Source organism: Lagenorhynchus albirostris, chromosome 8 (assembly GCF_949774975.1).
Source record: "Lagenorhynchus albirostris chromosome 8, mLagAlb1.1, whole genome shotgun sequence".
NCBI lineage: Eukaryota > Metazoa > Chordata > Mammalia > Artiodactyla > Delphinidae > Lagenorhynchus > Lagenorhynchus albirostris.
Window position 1 is genome coordinate 73,087,674 of NC_083102.1, and position 16,762 is coordinate 73,104,435.

A 16,762-nucleotide genomic window follows, 5' to 3' on the forward strand; every position below is an offset into this window, starting at 1 on the left:
TAGCTATATAAATGAAAAGTTTTAAAAAACTAAATTTTAAAACATTAGCCATATTTAGTATGTAGTCTTATTGGTTTAAAAACTTTTTAAAGCCATACGTTTGAAATAGGAATTAAGAGTTACAAAGTTACTAGGCATAATTTTGCTTCATTGAACATTAAAACAAAAAATTGTGACCCAATCAAGAGGCCCAAACCAAATATAATCCAGTTGTCTTTACCTTCAATTATTTCTTATTTATTAATCTATGGCTTGCATTCTATTTCTTTTCACAGATAGTTTGTTAAAAAGTGACAAAATATGATTATAGACTTGCTGTTAAATAAAGGTCAAATGCAATACAGCAGTCAGCTGCCTGGAAAGAAAGTAGGTGCTCTGAATTTCAGGCACCAGATAAATATTCCGTGTAATTCAGGGGCTGTCATGGAAGGTACCTTTGATTGAATACTAATGTAAATAGTCATTTAAAATCCCTTTTAAGTGATCATAACACAAGTTAGAGTGGCCTCCAGCAGCTTCATCCATGTATCTTCTTTTGGAACATTTTTAATAGGCATGCTTTGTCTTTTGAATGAGTCACACACCTCTGTTTTGATTAACTTTGATCAAATTTGGAGATTTCATTTTCCCTTGTAGCTAGGTAGGGAATTCGCCATTTAGATCATTGGAAGGAATTTTAATGAATGAATAACATGTACATTTTCCTTGGCAATCCCCAGGAGAAAATTAGTCCATAATAGAATTTAAAGATTTGAGAAAGTTTTCACAATTTCTCATTCTTACCTCACCAAGGTGTAGGAAAATGTACACATAGATTTCATTCTCCTTGATGTTCATGAAAGACCTAGGTATATTTTAATAATGTGAATTTGTACAAAATCATACAAGCATGGAGGAAGGGATCCTAAAAAATACATAAAGGAAGAAAAATAAAATGAGTTTTGCATAACGAAAGAAGTTGAAAAATCTGTAAGTTAAGAATGGATTAATACGTAGCTTTTATTACTGTTACACTGACATATGACTGAGAGTTATTACAGTTTATGCACAGTGTTTCATTCATAAGGTATAATCCTTGCTATTAATGTAGTACTTTAATTTTGTAGCACAGTAAGCTTAATTGTTGCTATTCCTCAGCCATCCCTTTTGCTCAGAGACCTAGACAAACACACATATTGTTTCAGGCCAGTGATGGACCAGTATTAAAGGGCATGCTGGTACTTCTAGACAGGGCAGTCGTTCTCAAATTTAAGCCTGGAGGGTGTGTTAAAACAGATTGCTGGGCCTACCTGCAAACTTTCTCATTCAGCTGTGGGCAGTGAGATTTTGCATTTCTAACAAGTTGATGCTGATGATACTGGTCTAGGGACCACAGTTTGAAACCATTGAAATAGGGTATCATAGAGATTCCTGAGGCTGTGAGATTATGGGGAAATCTCTGAGGACAAGGGAGAGAAGGGAAATAAATTGCCAACTGACTTCCTTTAATGTTCTTTTTCTCCTTTCTTTTTAATGTAGGAAATACCCAACTTAGTTCTCAGAATATATTTTTCAACTTTTATCAAAATTCAGATTTTTTTCATAGAAAAGGAATACACTATCTAGGGCATAATAAGTCCTTAACAAATATTTTTAACTGTTTCATTCTCAGGCTAGCCCAAAGAGAATATTTAACGCATGATGTTTTTGATACACAGGATTGTGTGGTGCTGATGATTAAGAAAATTTTAATTTAAACACCGAATCTCCATCATTTTGTGACAAGATGTATTCTGAGTTCTGCTGGGCACCAGAACAACATCTGAATTTAGAATGAGGTCTCCATGGGTGAGGTAAGCAAAGGTAATAGGTTTAAGGGGTGGGATGGAGTGGGTTGTGGAGAAAAGCAGAAATTCTTGGATATCAAGTATTTCAATCTCCAGTTACAGTCCTTTCAGCAACCGTTAAAAAGCCCTTGTTATGTGCCAAGTTCTGGGTTAGGGGCTGGGGTGATAGACATATGAGCTCCCTACCTTCAGGGGACAACGATCTCATTTGTTCTCTGTACTTGCTTAGATTAAGGAAAAACCAGCTCTGGGTTCTTCTAGGACCACAGTGGTCCTAGGCTTGGGCCTGCCACTTATGTGGGTGATCTTGCATCAGTCATTAAACCTCTTTGAGCTTTGTGTGTACTCCTGTGGCATGACTGTGTATCACATTGTTTTTTTCCATGCTTTTGATCATGCTGTATCGCATCATGATTTTACTTAATTTTCACAGCTATTCAGATATATAAGCATTGTCCCCATTTCACAGTGGTAATCATTTTTCTAAAACCTTGATAGTAAGTTTTGTCCTGTACTTCGCAGAAGACTTCTGAGGGTCAAAGAGATGATTTTGGGTAAGAGCTTTGCAAACTTTAAAGTGCTTTGCAGATGTGAGGCATCACTGTTCACTACACGTAAACATGTGTTTATAAGGTTTTTCTGTATGCCAGTTACCCTCAGATGTTTATAATTAGAGAGAAAGATAGTGAAATAAAAGCATTTGCCTCTATGAGGCTGGAGTTCCAAGACCCCCACGTCTCTTCTTTTGGTTACTGGGTACAGATGCTTTTTGAATTGAGTCTCACATGCAACAGCATGGCCTAAACGCTCTGTTTATGCCTGGGCTACTGGCTAATTCACAGTAGTGCCCTCTTGGCATTTCAAAAGTGGACCTCCAGCCTTGTTACGTCTGCCATCCTGTCCCTGTCACTACTTCCAGCTTTAGCCTAAATTCCTCATGGCCATCCCTTTCCATGTCTTTACCTCTGACAATTCTGACATCCACACTAATGACCCTTCAAATGTCCCAAATTCAAAAGGTACGCTGCCTTTTTCCTTGCTCTCCTTCTGAGCTGCTCTATGTCCGAAATTCAAAATATCCAATCCTCAAATACTTTCCAACCTCTTTCCTGCACTTATAAATCCTCCACACTTAGGTCTTTAGTCATGGCCTCCATATGGCCTCCTCCTGTGCCCATATGACTCTCCCTGATTTTGTTTGTTTGTTGGTTTGCTACTTATCCGTACCTACAATGTGGTAAGCACTGTGCTAAGTACTAGGGGTGGAGAGACAAAATAGAGTCTTCATTCAAGGTGCTCTTGACCTAACGGGGAAGACAGTCTAAACTAACTAAGCCAACAAGGGTAAGAGGACGTGGGAAGGGCCATGTGGAGGTTTGTACTGGCTGCTGCAGAACTTAGATGAATGGACAGTTTCCTGGATGTGATGCTGGGGTCTTAAAAGACAAGTAGCGTTGACCATCTGTGGGTGCATAGAAAGGATGTAAGAGTAAAGGAGGAGTAGAAGTGAGGACATATGGAGACCTAGACAGGTTTGGAATGCTTGAGGAGACTTTAAGTAGCTAGACTCAGCCTCAGCAGAAAGTGCAGATGTGAGATGCTTAGAGAAAGAAGGAATCTGGGCCTGGGCAAGTAACTAGGAGTCAGATCATGCGGGTGCTTGTGTGCTCTACCATGAAGACATACGACCTGATTTGTTAGATCATATCACAGTTAGAAAAAACACGCTGGCATCAAGATTGGTGGCAGGGATGCCACTTAGGTGCCATTGCACTCATCTAGGCAGGAGACGATGCGGGTCTGAACCAAGGCAGATATTAACCCAGACTCTGGGCTTTGCTCCTCTCTCTTCTCAAGCTAAACTCCATCATCAATCATGCCAGCACTGATTCTGCTATACCTTTTCAGAGTCTTTAAACTCTACGTATCTGTTGACTCAGTAATTTCACATCTTGGAATTTAACTGAGAGAAGTCTTCAAAGATAGATGTATAAAAATAAAATATTACTATAAAAATTTACAACTTTTCCTTTCGGCGGCGCGTGGCAGCAAGATGGCGGTGCAGATATCCAAGAAGAGGAAGTTTGTTGCTGGCGGCATGTTCAAAGCTGAACTGAATGAGTTTCTCACTTGGCAGCTGGCTGAAGATGGGTACTCTGGAGTTGAGGTCCGAGTTACACCAACCAGGACAGAAATCATTATCTTGGCCACCAGGACACAGAATGTTCTTGGTGAGAAGGGCCGGCGGATCCGGGGAATTGACTGCTGTGGTTCAGAAGAGATTTGGCTTCCTTGAGGGCAGTGTAGAGCTTTATGCTGAAAAGGTGGCCACGAGAGGTCTGTGTGCCATTGCCCAGGCAGAGTCTCTGCGTTACAAACTCCTAGGAGGCCTTGCTGTGCGGAGGGCCTGCTATGGTGTGCTGCAGTTCATCATGGAGAGTGGGACCAAAGGCTGCAAGGTCGTGCTGTCGGGGAGACTCCGAGGACAAAGGGCTAAATCCATGAAGTTTGTGGATGGCCTGATGATCCACAGTGGGGACCCTGTTAACTACCATGTTGATACTGCTATGCGCCACGTGCTGCTCAGACAGGGTATGCTGGGCATCAAGGTAAAGATCGTGCTGCCTTGGGACCCAACTGGTAAGTTTGACCCTAAGAAGCCCCTGCCCGATCACGTGAGCATTGTGGAACCCAAAGATGAAATACTGCCCACCACTCCCATCTCCGAACAGAAGGGTGGGAAGCCAGAGCCGCCTGCCATGCTCAGCCGGTACCCACAGCATAATAGGGTCTCCTTGGCCGCTGGATCTGGAGTCTGGATGTTGCTCTATAAAGACCTTTAATAAAATCTTTTTAAAAGAAAAAAAAATTTACAGATAGCCTAATTATCCAATAATAGAAGATTAGTTAAGCAAATTTTTCTATGACATTCAGTGATATTTGAGGCAACCATGAAAATGATCCTGAAACCGGATTTGACTATTTAACTATAATCCCTAAATAAAATACTGAGTTCATTTGTAAGGATTCTCAAACCACATTCTTCTCAGCTTCTGGTGTTTTTCTCTCTCATGACTTGATTCTCTATCCCCCTTAGATCCTCACTGTCAAGATATTAGTATTAGCCTGAAGACATCTGTTGCCATCTTAATTTTCCTACTGCCTCACTTTTACTGATAGGCTGCCTCACTTTGGGAGACTTTCTTTAGGTGTACAAAGCCACTGATCTCTTACTAGGCTTGGGGCAGGCTGGGTCTTTTCTTCCACTTGTTAATTAATGTACTGTAAAGGCAAGAGCTTTAATTTTGGCTCTGCAGCTGGCCACACCAGACTTGTGGTTATGGCTTATGGCCTAAGGGAAGTATTTTCTTACATATTTAATCAGTCACTGACTTAAGGTGAAACACCAAAGCTAGGCTACAGTGCTCATTCATTTCCTCATTGGACAAAATCTCACTAAAGAGTATTCTGGGCGTGGCACTGCAGTGTGGTGAAACAAGGAGGAACCATATAGGTATTTATGGCCTGGAGCCTGTCGTTTAGGAGTTTGGACTTTTGTTGAAAGGGATTCTGTAAGAGGATACATGAGAAGAATGTAAGGTGGGAAGATTAGCTAAGAAAACAATAACAGCAGCGACATGAGTAACAGTAAATAACATTTGTATAGAAAGTTTGACAGTGTATAATTTGTATTTCACATACATTAGAGTGCTTTTCTAATGCGGGTGTCACCAAACCCACATGTATCTTAAGTGTTCAAGAGACAAGGAAAGCACTTTGGCCTAGGGTGATCAGCCCAAGAAGAAGTATTAGGATTGGAATGCAAAGGGGGATAGGTAGATAGAAAAAAAGACCACTCTGTTTGGTGGGAATGATATAAGAAAAAGCACAGAACAGGGAAGTACAAGTCGAGTTAGGACTAGAAATTGGACTGGGGCTCATAGTTTGGGAAGAGGAGTGGGTGAGGGTCAGGAAGTGGGAGACCGGGGGTGACGAAACCTGGACACGTAGCCGACTGTGGAGCTCCTGAATGCCAAGCTTAGGAATTTGTGAATAATGGAATATCATGTTAAGAGTAGCAGTTTTAGAAGAATAATCTCACAACTGAAGGCAAAAGGGACAAAAGTGGGGACTAGAATGGATATCAGATATGCCGCACTGAGATGCTAAGCCCCTGGATTATGATGGTGACTGTTAACAGTTGTCTATTCCTGGTTAACAAACCATCCAAAACTTTAGTGGCTTAAAAACAACACTCTGTTATTTCTTCTGGTTTGTAGGCAGACTGGGTTCCACTGGGGGTTCTTTCTTGAGATTACTCAGGGGCTTATAGGCAGATGTGGCCAGGGCTGCAGTCGCCTAAAGGCTGAGCTGGACATTCAGGATGGTTCACTCTCCCGACTGAAATGCCGGCTGTCATCGGGGAGCTGAGCTTGATGGGAGCACCTTCACATGCCTTGGGCTTCTCACAGAGTGGCAGCTGGACTCTGAGAGAGCTGCAAGGCTTCTTATGACCTGGCTTTGAGAGCCCCAGAATGGCATTTCTATTGAAGTCTGCCCAGATTCAAGGAGAGGGGAATTAGACCACATCCCTCAATGGGAGAACTGTCAAAGAATTGTGGGCTATTTAATTTGTCACAGTAATTGTGAAGATGGAAAATAGGCACTTCCTGGAAGTAACTTGTTGGTCAAATGTAGTGGGGGGACATACATAGAGGGCTGGGCTAAGATCACTAAGAGATTTTTATGCCTGATTATCAGGGAAAAGAGCTCTCATATCACCTTCTCTTGCGTTAGCCCAGTGTCTACTCAATGTGCTATAAGTGCTGCTTATTTGCGTCTATCCACCTCTGTTCCCTAACAGCAAAGATTGGATTGGAATTGTTTCCCTTGTATCTCCAGTGCCCCATTCAAATCTTGTTATAAAATAGGCATTCAAAAAATATTAGTTAAACCAATGGATAAATGAGTCACTACCAGGAATACATAGGGCAAAGGGAACAGCTGATTTGGAGAGAAAGGATATCATTTGATGTTAGATATATTCAAGTTTAAGAGGCCAAGGATATCTGCAAATTGCCAGCTATTGCTGAAATATGAAACTGGGGTTCAGAGAGATCCAAGGAATGACACAGATTTGTGCCCCTGTACGAAGCTGATCATCGTCAGGCTATGAGTTCTCCAAGGGAGAGATGTAGAAAAGAAGAAGAAGGTTAAAGAGTTAGCCAAGAGCTTTTTATTCCATGAGTAGGAGGAAGAATAGGCAGTCAGAAAATGTGGTAAGGAGGGCTCATGAGTAAGATCATAGTACCTGTGAAAAGCCAATATTTATCACCTTTGATTTGGAATCTTGGTAATTGATTCCTTTCCTCAAATACTCATACACTTTGATCTAGGGATACTGAGAAATTTTCTCAGAGGAATCACTCAAACAACCTAAAAGCTATATATGCAAAGAATTTCCTTACAAAATTACCTATAACAAAAGAGTCATATTTTCCAGAGAAGTCAAGAAAGTTAAAGAGTGAGAAAAGACAAGTGGGAATAGAACATTGGCAGATAAAAAGTCAAAACTTTTAAATTAATATTTTTATAAAAAAATAGTGTGGAGCTTACTTCTTTCTGTACTTTGTTGAAAACATTGGTTAATGTCACATTGTTAATACAGAAATTTACCTTTGCGAAGCATGTCTCTCAACTCTGCCCCTCAGTCCATGCCCCATATGCCTTGGATTTCAAGATTTCAAGGTAAAAAGGAATTCTAGATTGGTGAGTCGTTATCCCCAGATGCTTGTTCCTGCTTTTCCTCCTGATTTCATCAGTTTAGCTTTGATGAACCTTAAGTCTCTTATCCATAAAATAATTAGAAGTGCTGGAAGTTTCTTAAGTCTTTTCTAGCTTTAAAAGTCTTTAACTTCATGGTTCCGAAGTCAAAAGTTTGGAGTCTCCTGATATTTATATAGTTAGGAGAAGAGAAATTTCCCCAAAGTGTAGCTTTGGTAGAGCGATCAGTCATGACAGTTGGATTCAGGTTACTTCCTATGTGATGATTACAAATAAAGGGTTGTTGATAATAAGCTTAGGTCTTGTTTAGCTAGGTGATAAAAACCACTTTTTGGTCTTGTGAGTTACTTTCCTCTCTGATACTGACTACACCTGGGCAGGTGGGGGCCCTGTCCTCAAACAGCTGGCTCTGGGTCTTGATTTTCAGTAACCTAAGGCTAATGCTCATGGAGGGTTTTGACTCCCTGATCCAGCATTTCAAACCTCCAAGAAAGATGCTACAGTGCTAAGAATGAGGTATAGAGGCACTCACCAAGTAAAAATATAGAGTGATGAATAAATTATAAATAAGAATAGAACATGAAGTATTACCAAAGAAGATTTATTTCTCAGCCACATAAAACTTTCTAGAATTTGTTAGAGTATCTGGCCATTTTGGTAAAACCAGGATGTTACAAATAAGTTATCCTACAAAAAATAGGGGTCAGTGTGTTTGAATATTGACCATTTGCTACCCAAGTAACCTTAAAAGTCTCAGAGGGCTTCCCTGGTAGCGCAGTGGTTAAGAATCTGCCTGCCAATGCAGGGGACACGGGTTCAAGCCCTGCTCTGGGAATACCCCACATGCCGCGGAGCAACTAAGCCCGTGAGCCACAACTACTGAGCCTGCGCGTCTAAAGCCCATGCTCCACAACAAGAGAAGCCACGACAATGAGAAGCCCGCGCACCACAATGAAGAGTAGCCCCCACTCGCCGCAACTAGAGAAAGCCTGCGCACAGAAACGAAGACCCAACACAGCCAAAAATAAATAAATTTATTTTAGAAAACCCCACATATTTATAAAAAAAAAAAGTCTTAGAAAGATGTGGCTCTGAGTCACTTTGGAAACAAATATACGCAGATATATAGATATAAAGGCAAATATGTACTTTTGGAAAATGATCACTGTAGTAGTGTAGGCAAAATGGGGTGTCATGAATCAAATTTGCCCAGGACTCAATTTAATATGAAATCTAAGACGGAAAAAAATTGGTACATAGTTTAAATTTCATTTTAGTATAATTCTGTAATGATGATGATGGTATGAAATTAAGTACATGTTACAAAAAATTTAGGAGACCTAGCATAGAGGCCTAGCATCTTGTTCCTTTGTTGTTATATTGACAAAAAATGATATGTGAGAGAATAAACTATTAAGGTGATTCAGTCTAATTCAATAAATTATATATTGGCACACTTAGGGCAAACTAGACCTTAGATTTTTTGAAACATTTGGAAAAGATGGACACAATTTTTAAAGTTTGATTGAAATAACAGAATTTAGTCAAAATTCAGCTTAATGAATAAAAACTATATAAATTAATATATGGTCCATAGAAAAATTTTAAAACTATAAAAATTGATTAAATGAAATGAAGCTAATAGCATAAATATAAGCATAAGTAAGTCACACATGTAAAATACTGTCAGCTAGACATTGAATGGTTGTCATTGTGTGCTAGGTGTATGCTCAGTTCTGTATTCACTGATATGATAGCGTTCAATTCCTGTAACAGTCCTCTGAAGTAGGAACTAATACCCCCATTTTCAGGCAAAAAAACTGAGTCTTCGAGACTTGCTTCTAATGAAACAGCTGAAGTTTTCATTTGAACTCTGTATCTGCCAGTTCCAAGACTCATGATCTTAATCACCATGCCCTCGGAGAGCATGAAATAAACACCAGAAATTCATGGAGACAGAAACTCATAATAGTGAGCTGCTTTTATTTGTTCAGGGGAGTAGGTATCATAAGGTGTAATTGAATCATCTTTCATAAAGAAATGAGTATAATCTAAAGAAAACCATGCACACAGTGTGCCTCATTTGCTACGCAAAATAAGCTTTCACGGGTAGTGAATGAAGATGAATCCTCATGGTAAAGCATTGTGCCCAGTAACAATTTCCAGATATAACATATTATATAAACATAGTATATAAACTGTAGTTTATATAAATGCAGAGCATAAAGAGTCCCTGTTTCCCATGTTTTGTTACTCAGTACTTGCAATTATGAGTAGGTAATGTTAAAAGGTATGTTTAGTGAAAACTGCAGGCTAGCAATCCAGGAGCTGCTATACCTTTCAGGCAAATGCATTTTTCTAAAGGACACGCAGGTTTTTTGCAGTGGCCCCATCTTCTCATATTGACACATTATTATTTGTAGTTACTTCATGTTTATAAATTATATTGCTTCTTGCCACATGCAAATTTGCACTGAATCTGAATTCTGTTTCCACTTCCACCTCTGCGACCCGGACTCCCTCCACCAGGCAATAGATAGAACGGGGAGAAGGGAGATAAGCAGCTTGCACCAAAGTTTCCTCTATATCTCCCTTATAATCTACACGTCCCCGGAAAGAATGCTTAAAAGAGTATGGGAGAAGGAAAAAATATGCAATTCCATCCACAGCACCTCAAGAAGAGATACTGTAGTGATCTAGAATATGTTTATTTTCCATCTAGAATTCTAAAATTATCAAAAGGGCACCAACTTGTTTGGTTCCACCAATAAAATAACATGTAAAGAAGAATGAAGGACCAGAATTATGCCCCTTTTAAAAAATATGACTTGCATTGTCTTGTTGCCTTTTTCCAGGGTATCATTCTGCCTCCTGACTTGGTGATGATCTGTCAAGAAACTCAGATAGGAGGCTTTTTACATGGGGTGACTCTTTCCTAACGAGAGCCGGTCCTGCGGCTCTCAGCACCCTGGCATTGCAAACCACACTGCTTGTGACCATGGGCTCTGACCGTGACATAACCCACAGGCCTGCACATTTGCATGTCTCCTATTTCTACTTCTCACTAGCAATCAATTATAGGTTCCCCCCTAAGACCGGGTCAAAAGTTTCTCAATTGCGGAAGACTGATTAATCTCTGGAGAGAAGCTCTCTCCTAGTTTGGAAGCCCCTGTCCTATAGGTACAGTGCTTTAAGCTTTACTGCTGAGTCTCCAAGGAAACCATTGCTATTTGTGACTCTGTTTGGAGCTCAAGAAGTAATTCTTACCTGCTTTAGCAAGACTGACAATGTCATGACAGTTTCAAGAGGCTGTCGTTTCCACAATGAGAGATTCTGTAAATCGATTATTAATGAAACACTGCCATATTTTAAGTGACTGTTCTTTGAGGGAGCGTGTTTATATTTAATTATTGAAATGGGAACTGTGCAATGGCATAGCAGCACAAAAGTCAGCTATTATCCCTCTAAAACAGTTCAAAAATCAATCTTCATTCCAAAACCCATAATAAAAAAATAAAAAATAGCAATTTATTGAGAAAAACTAAAGGCATCCTGTGTCAGAAAAGCTATCATTAGTTGTGCTAAAACTAATATGTACACATTTTTAAGGAGAGATGTGTGTAAATATGCAAAAGAATTTTGAGTACTTAGATGAATGCAGAACGCACTGAATTGTCACTATCATTGGTAGTATGACATTTGCCCTGCTTCTGCCTGTCACACCAACCATGGAGGCAGCTGTCATTAGAGATGTGTATGAATAGTAATAAAAAATCTACCCGGGTTACCATGCTTCCATTCTTTCTTGAATGTGATCAGCTAGTGCTGACAAAGTTTTGACCTTCTCTAGCCTCAAGAATTTTGCCTATAGAGCTACTTCTGAAATTGTTTGATGATGCAGGGGCATTGAGTAGAGGGTAGGAGAGCGGGGTGACAGGAGAGCCTGTCCAGTTGACAGTAGTAGCCCCAGAATTTCTATATAAAAGGGACTGGGGCAGCAATATGGATGGATGATGAATGGAGAACTTGAAGTAGCATTCACATAGCATTTTACATAAAGATGAAAAAATACCAGTTGTTTTTTTAATCAAAGAATGAATGGGCACTGTTGAAATTTATGGGAAGTTTAAATCTCCTAACCCACCCATCCTATGTTTTGGAAGAATGAGGGGCCACCGAAGTCTCCTAAGTGGTGTATGATGTGATCAGCTCTGTGTTTGAGAAAGATGCTCTGAGGCTAAGCAGGAGGAGATGTACCACTGTTATCCAGGGAAGAGAGGATAATGACCTGGGCTCAGTTACAGTGGGAGCAAGAGGGCAAAGGTTACGACCATAATCACAACTGTCATTTACTATGAGAGGCTTTTTAAACGCCTCATTTTATTTATTCTTTAGTACAACACTGTGTGATAGCCTAACCATGTCCATTCTAAAGAGTCTTAGGGATGTGAAGTTAGTGACACAAGTAACATGGAGCTGCTTTATTTTAAAGCTGTGATGTTTCAACAGTTAAAAAGGCAGGTAGCCCTAAAGAAGTAAGCAGTTGTTAGCATGTAACGGGCAAATGACCCAGGTCGACTCTGAGGCTTCCAGCTAAGTTTATAGATGGATGATGATGCTCCCTAGAGACAGACAAAAGAGGAAGAGGGACAGCGTATTTGGAAGAGAAGGTAATGAGTTCATTCAGGAAATAGTCATTTGTTAAGTCTAGGCAGGATGTGCAGAGGGAGGTTAGCAGAATGTGCTAACAGGAGTTTGGCAACTCAGGTCTAAAGATGAGGTTTAGGGATATCTAGAGGTTACAGGTGAAGCTGAAGCCATGGGAGTTGGTAAAGCTGCCCATGGATATTAGAGAGAATAAGAAGAGGAAAGGAGAACTGAGGATAGAACCTTGGGAAAATCTAGTTGTACATTTAGAACCAACTGGGTGGTTTATAAGAAGTATAGCTGCCCTGAATTATTCCCCAGGTCAATTAAATCAGAATTTCTAACATGGGGCACAGGCAGAGGCAACTTATAAAAGCTGCACAATGACTCTAATGTGCAACATAGGCTGGAACCATGGTCTAAGTAGTGGGCAGGGTGAAGGCAGAGTGATGTGAGGTCTGGGGACCACCAAGAGGGAGTAGCAGCTGATCACAAGCTGACAGGGGTCTGGTAAAATGGGGTCCCAAAAGAGGCTGCTTTGAGGAACAATTTTATGGGACTGTGAAAGAGGAAGGCAACTGCTGGATAAATGACTAGAAGGGAAGCAGGGAGTGGGGCTTCCCTTTTCAAGGATTTAGATGGCAAGCCAAAGTAGAGATCAAGGAATATTTGTATGTGGGGGAGTAGAGTGGCTGGGAGTGACTGCATCATGTTTGTAGGCTGTGCAGAGCAATCCAGTGGAGCTGGAAAGACAAAGGAAGATGTAAGAGGGAAGAGACTATTGAGATCCTGGAGGAGGTGGATGTGTGAGGACTGCGTCAAGAGCATAGGCTGGTCTTGGAAAGGAGGGAGCACATTTTTTTGCAGTAAGGTGAACATAAGTAAGGATAGATGGGCACGGAGGGGAAAATGGAGGGAAGATCAGTTTGGAGTTCACATCTGACTGTCTTTATTTTCTTGAAACAGAGGGCTATTTGTCCTCTCTCCCCTAAAAATGTGCACGCAGAGGTCTCTCAGCACAGTCTAGGTGGGCTGAATCCTGTGGTGGGGATTTGGGCACCCGTAGCCTCATGATTGTGGTATGTGCACTGAGGGCAAATTCCACAAGTCAAGTTTTAAGATCAGAGGCTTAAAGCCAAGCAGTCTAGATAGAGAGAGGAGACAGAGGTATAGCCTTGAAACAGCTTGAGAAGCCAGGACACCTGATTAAGTAAGTGGTCAAAATGGACAGTAGGCAAAGGGCCCCCAAGCTGGAGGAAGCCAGGGTCTGGTGCCCAGAGTAGCTGTTTGTGGCACTCCTGAAGCTGCTTGCGTACTCTTCTGGCGCATTCTAACAGAGTACAGAGGTGGAGCAGTTTCTTGAGAGTGACCGGAATGATGGCAAACTTTGGACCTCAACCTCCATCACCAGTCACCATCACAGCAACCCAGAGCCAGTTGCTTTCAGAGGCACACGGTTTGGTAGATAAGTGCGACAATCCCTCCCTTACAGTTTGCACTGTGACTTTCCCACTCTTCCCTTCGAGAGGTGGAGTCTATTCCCTTTCCTTTTGCATTTGGGCTAAACCTGTGACTTGATTTAACAAATACAGTGCAGTGGAAGTGATGCAGTGTGACTTCTGAACCTAGATGTTAATGGACCTTGCAACTTCTGCTTATTGCTCTGTTGGCAGTCAGCTGGCACGTGAAGAAGCTCTGAATAAGGAGAGATCATGAAGAAAAGGGGAAATATAGAGGAGAACTGAGGTTCCTTGGCCAACAACCAGCACCAAGGCCCCTGACACGTGAGTTAAGACCTTCTTGGCTACTGAAGCACCAGTTGAGCCAAGCCAGGCAACGCCATGTAGAGCAGAGACAAGCAGTCCCCACTGAGCGCTGTCTGAACCCCTAACACAGAATGGTGAGCCATAAAATGGTTACTGTTTTATGCCACAAAATTTTGAGGTGGCTTGTTACATAGCAATAGGCAACTTGTACTGATAGCATAGAAATGAAAGCCTGGGTCTTTGAGATGGTAGTTCTTTAACTGAAATTCTCGTTGTATTGCTTATACTTCTTGTGACCTTGGAAACACAATAGGTTTTAGTTTTGACAAAGTCCAGTGTGTCTATTTTTTAATTTTTTTGCTTTTGCTTTTGGTGTCATTTATAAAAAGATGAAAAAAAAAACTGTTGCTTAATCCAAGGTGACAAAGACTTATGCCTATGTTTTTTCCCAAGAGTTTTAGCATTTTACATTTAGGACTTAATCCATTTTGAGATAATTTCCGACGTGGTGTGAGGTAGAGTTCCAACTTCATTATTTTGCATGTAGATCTCTAGTTGTCCTAATACTGTTTGTTGAAAAACTATCCTTTACCCACTAAATGGTCTTCGTACCCTTATGGAAAGTCAACTGACCAAAAATGTAAGGGTTTATTTATGGACTTTCAATTCTATTCTATTGATTTAAATGTCTGTCCTTATGCCAGGTCCATAATATCCTGATTACTATAGCTTTGCAGTAACTTTTGAAATCAGGAAGCATGACTCCTCTAACTTTATTCTTCTTTTTCAAGATAGTTTTGGCTATTCTGGGTATCTTGCGTTTCTGTACGAATTTTTGGATCAATTTGTCAATTTCCACAGAGAAGCTAGCTGGGGTTTTTGTAGCTATTGCACTGAATCTGTAGATCAACTTGGAATATTGCCATTTAAATAGTATTAAGTCTTCCACTCCACTGATGACTATTATGATGAGGACTTACTGCTTTCAAGATTCTGTCTCTGCTTTTGGATTTTTACAACTGATCATGATGTACCTAAGGGTGGATCTCTCTGAGTCTAGCATACTTGCAATTCATTGAGCTTTATAAATGTGTAGATTAACGTTTCTCATCAAATTTTAGAATTTTGGTCAATTATTTGAAATATTCTTTCTGTCCCCTTCCCCATCGCTTTTCCTGGAACGTTCATTATACATATACTGGCACACTTCGTGGCGTCCCACAGGCCTGTGAAGCACTGTTCATTTTTCCTTATTCTTTTTTCTCTCAACTTCTCGGATGGGATCATCTAAAGTGACCTGTCTTCAAGTTTACTGATTCTTTCTCTTCCTTGCTCAAATGCGCTGTTAATGGTAAGTTCCTCTAGTGGGTTTTTCATTGTACCTACTGTACCTTTCAGCTCCAGAGTTTCAACTTGTTTCTATTTTATAGTTTCTGTTTCCTTATTGATATTTGCTATTTGGTGAAGCATCATTCTCATATCTTCCTTTAGTTTTTAGATATGTTTTCCTTTAGTTCATTGAACATATTTAAGGTAGCGAATTTAAGGTGTTAACCAATGTTTGGACTTCCTCAGGGACAGTTTCTGTTGAATGGGACATGCTTTTGTGTTTCTTTATATGTCTTACATTTTTTTAATCAAAAATTGGACATTTTCAGTAATATAATTTGGCAACTCTGGAAATCAGATTCTTCAATTTCCCCTGGGTTTGTCATTTTTGTGTTTGCTGTTGCTGAATGTTTTTGTGACTTTCTTGAAATAATTCTTTGTTATGTGTGACTGTTGAAGTCTCTGCTTGGTTAGCTTAGAGGTCAGCTAATGGTTGGACAAATTTTCTTTAAATGTTTGGAACGAGTAAGTCTCCCAGCCTTGGCCAAGGGGTTTTATTGTGAGTATTGGGGTATACCGTAAACATTTAGGCAGGTGGTTTACAACTTTGCCTTAGCCTTCACTTCCTACTTGTTCAGAGATTCAAGGTCATCCAGAGGTGAGAGTTTAGGGTCTTCTCACGTCTTTCCTGAGCACACACACAGCTCTGGGCATGCTCCCAACCCTATACATATGCATGATCTTCTGGATTCCTAAACATATGTGAGGTGTTTTCAGGTTCCCCGTGCTTATCTCATTTCCAGATTTTCTTTGTAAGATTTTTGGCTAGCGTGTTGTTTGCCCCCAATTGTTATTGCTACCTCAGGCAGCTGTGGTGTTAAACCATTACCATTGGTTGTTTTCAACAAATGCCTCCAGAGAAAAGTCTGTTTGCACTGGATGAGCTCTGAATCAGATCAAATAAAGACAAGCCCTGCAAATGGAATTCCCAGGCAGGTCAGATCATGACAGTTCTCTAGGAGTGGACTCGAAGGAACTCCCACCCCATTCGCTCACCTCTTGTGGCTGCTAGGCTGCTGGTTTTCACTGTGATTGCAGGCTGTTGATTTTTAAAACTTCCACAGAGCCGAGTAGGGGGGATTTGAGACCAGCACAAGTTAAAATGCCACAGAACAACCTGTTCTTACCAAGATTTCACCATTTTTTTCTTGAACAAGTGCTCCCTAGACTGAAATGGCCTTTGCTTAATTTCAAATGCTGAAAAAGTTTACTTGGACAATTTTTGCCAGCATTCTCATTGCTTGAATGGAGAAAAGGATTTTCAGAGGTCTTGATTCCGTCTTTCCTGCTGGTATCACTTTCTTATGACTTGGGTAATTTGTGTAACCTCTCTAGGAAACAGAACTCAAG

At 40.6% G+C, this 16,762-nt stretch overlaps 1 pseudogene; it reads left to right on the forward strand.

The window, feature by feature from the left end:
* Positions 1 to 3,879: 3,879 nt before the first annotated feature.
* LOC132524294 (small ribosomal subunit protein uS3-like) lies at positions 3,880 to 4,695 on the forward strand (annotated as a pseudogene).
* Positions 4,696 to 16,762: the final 12,067 nt, after the last annotated feature.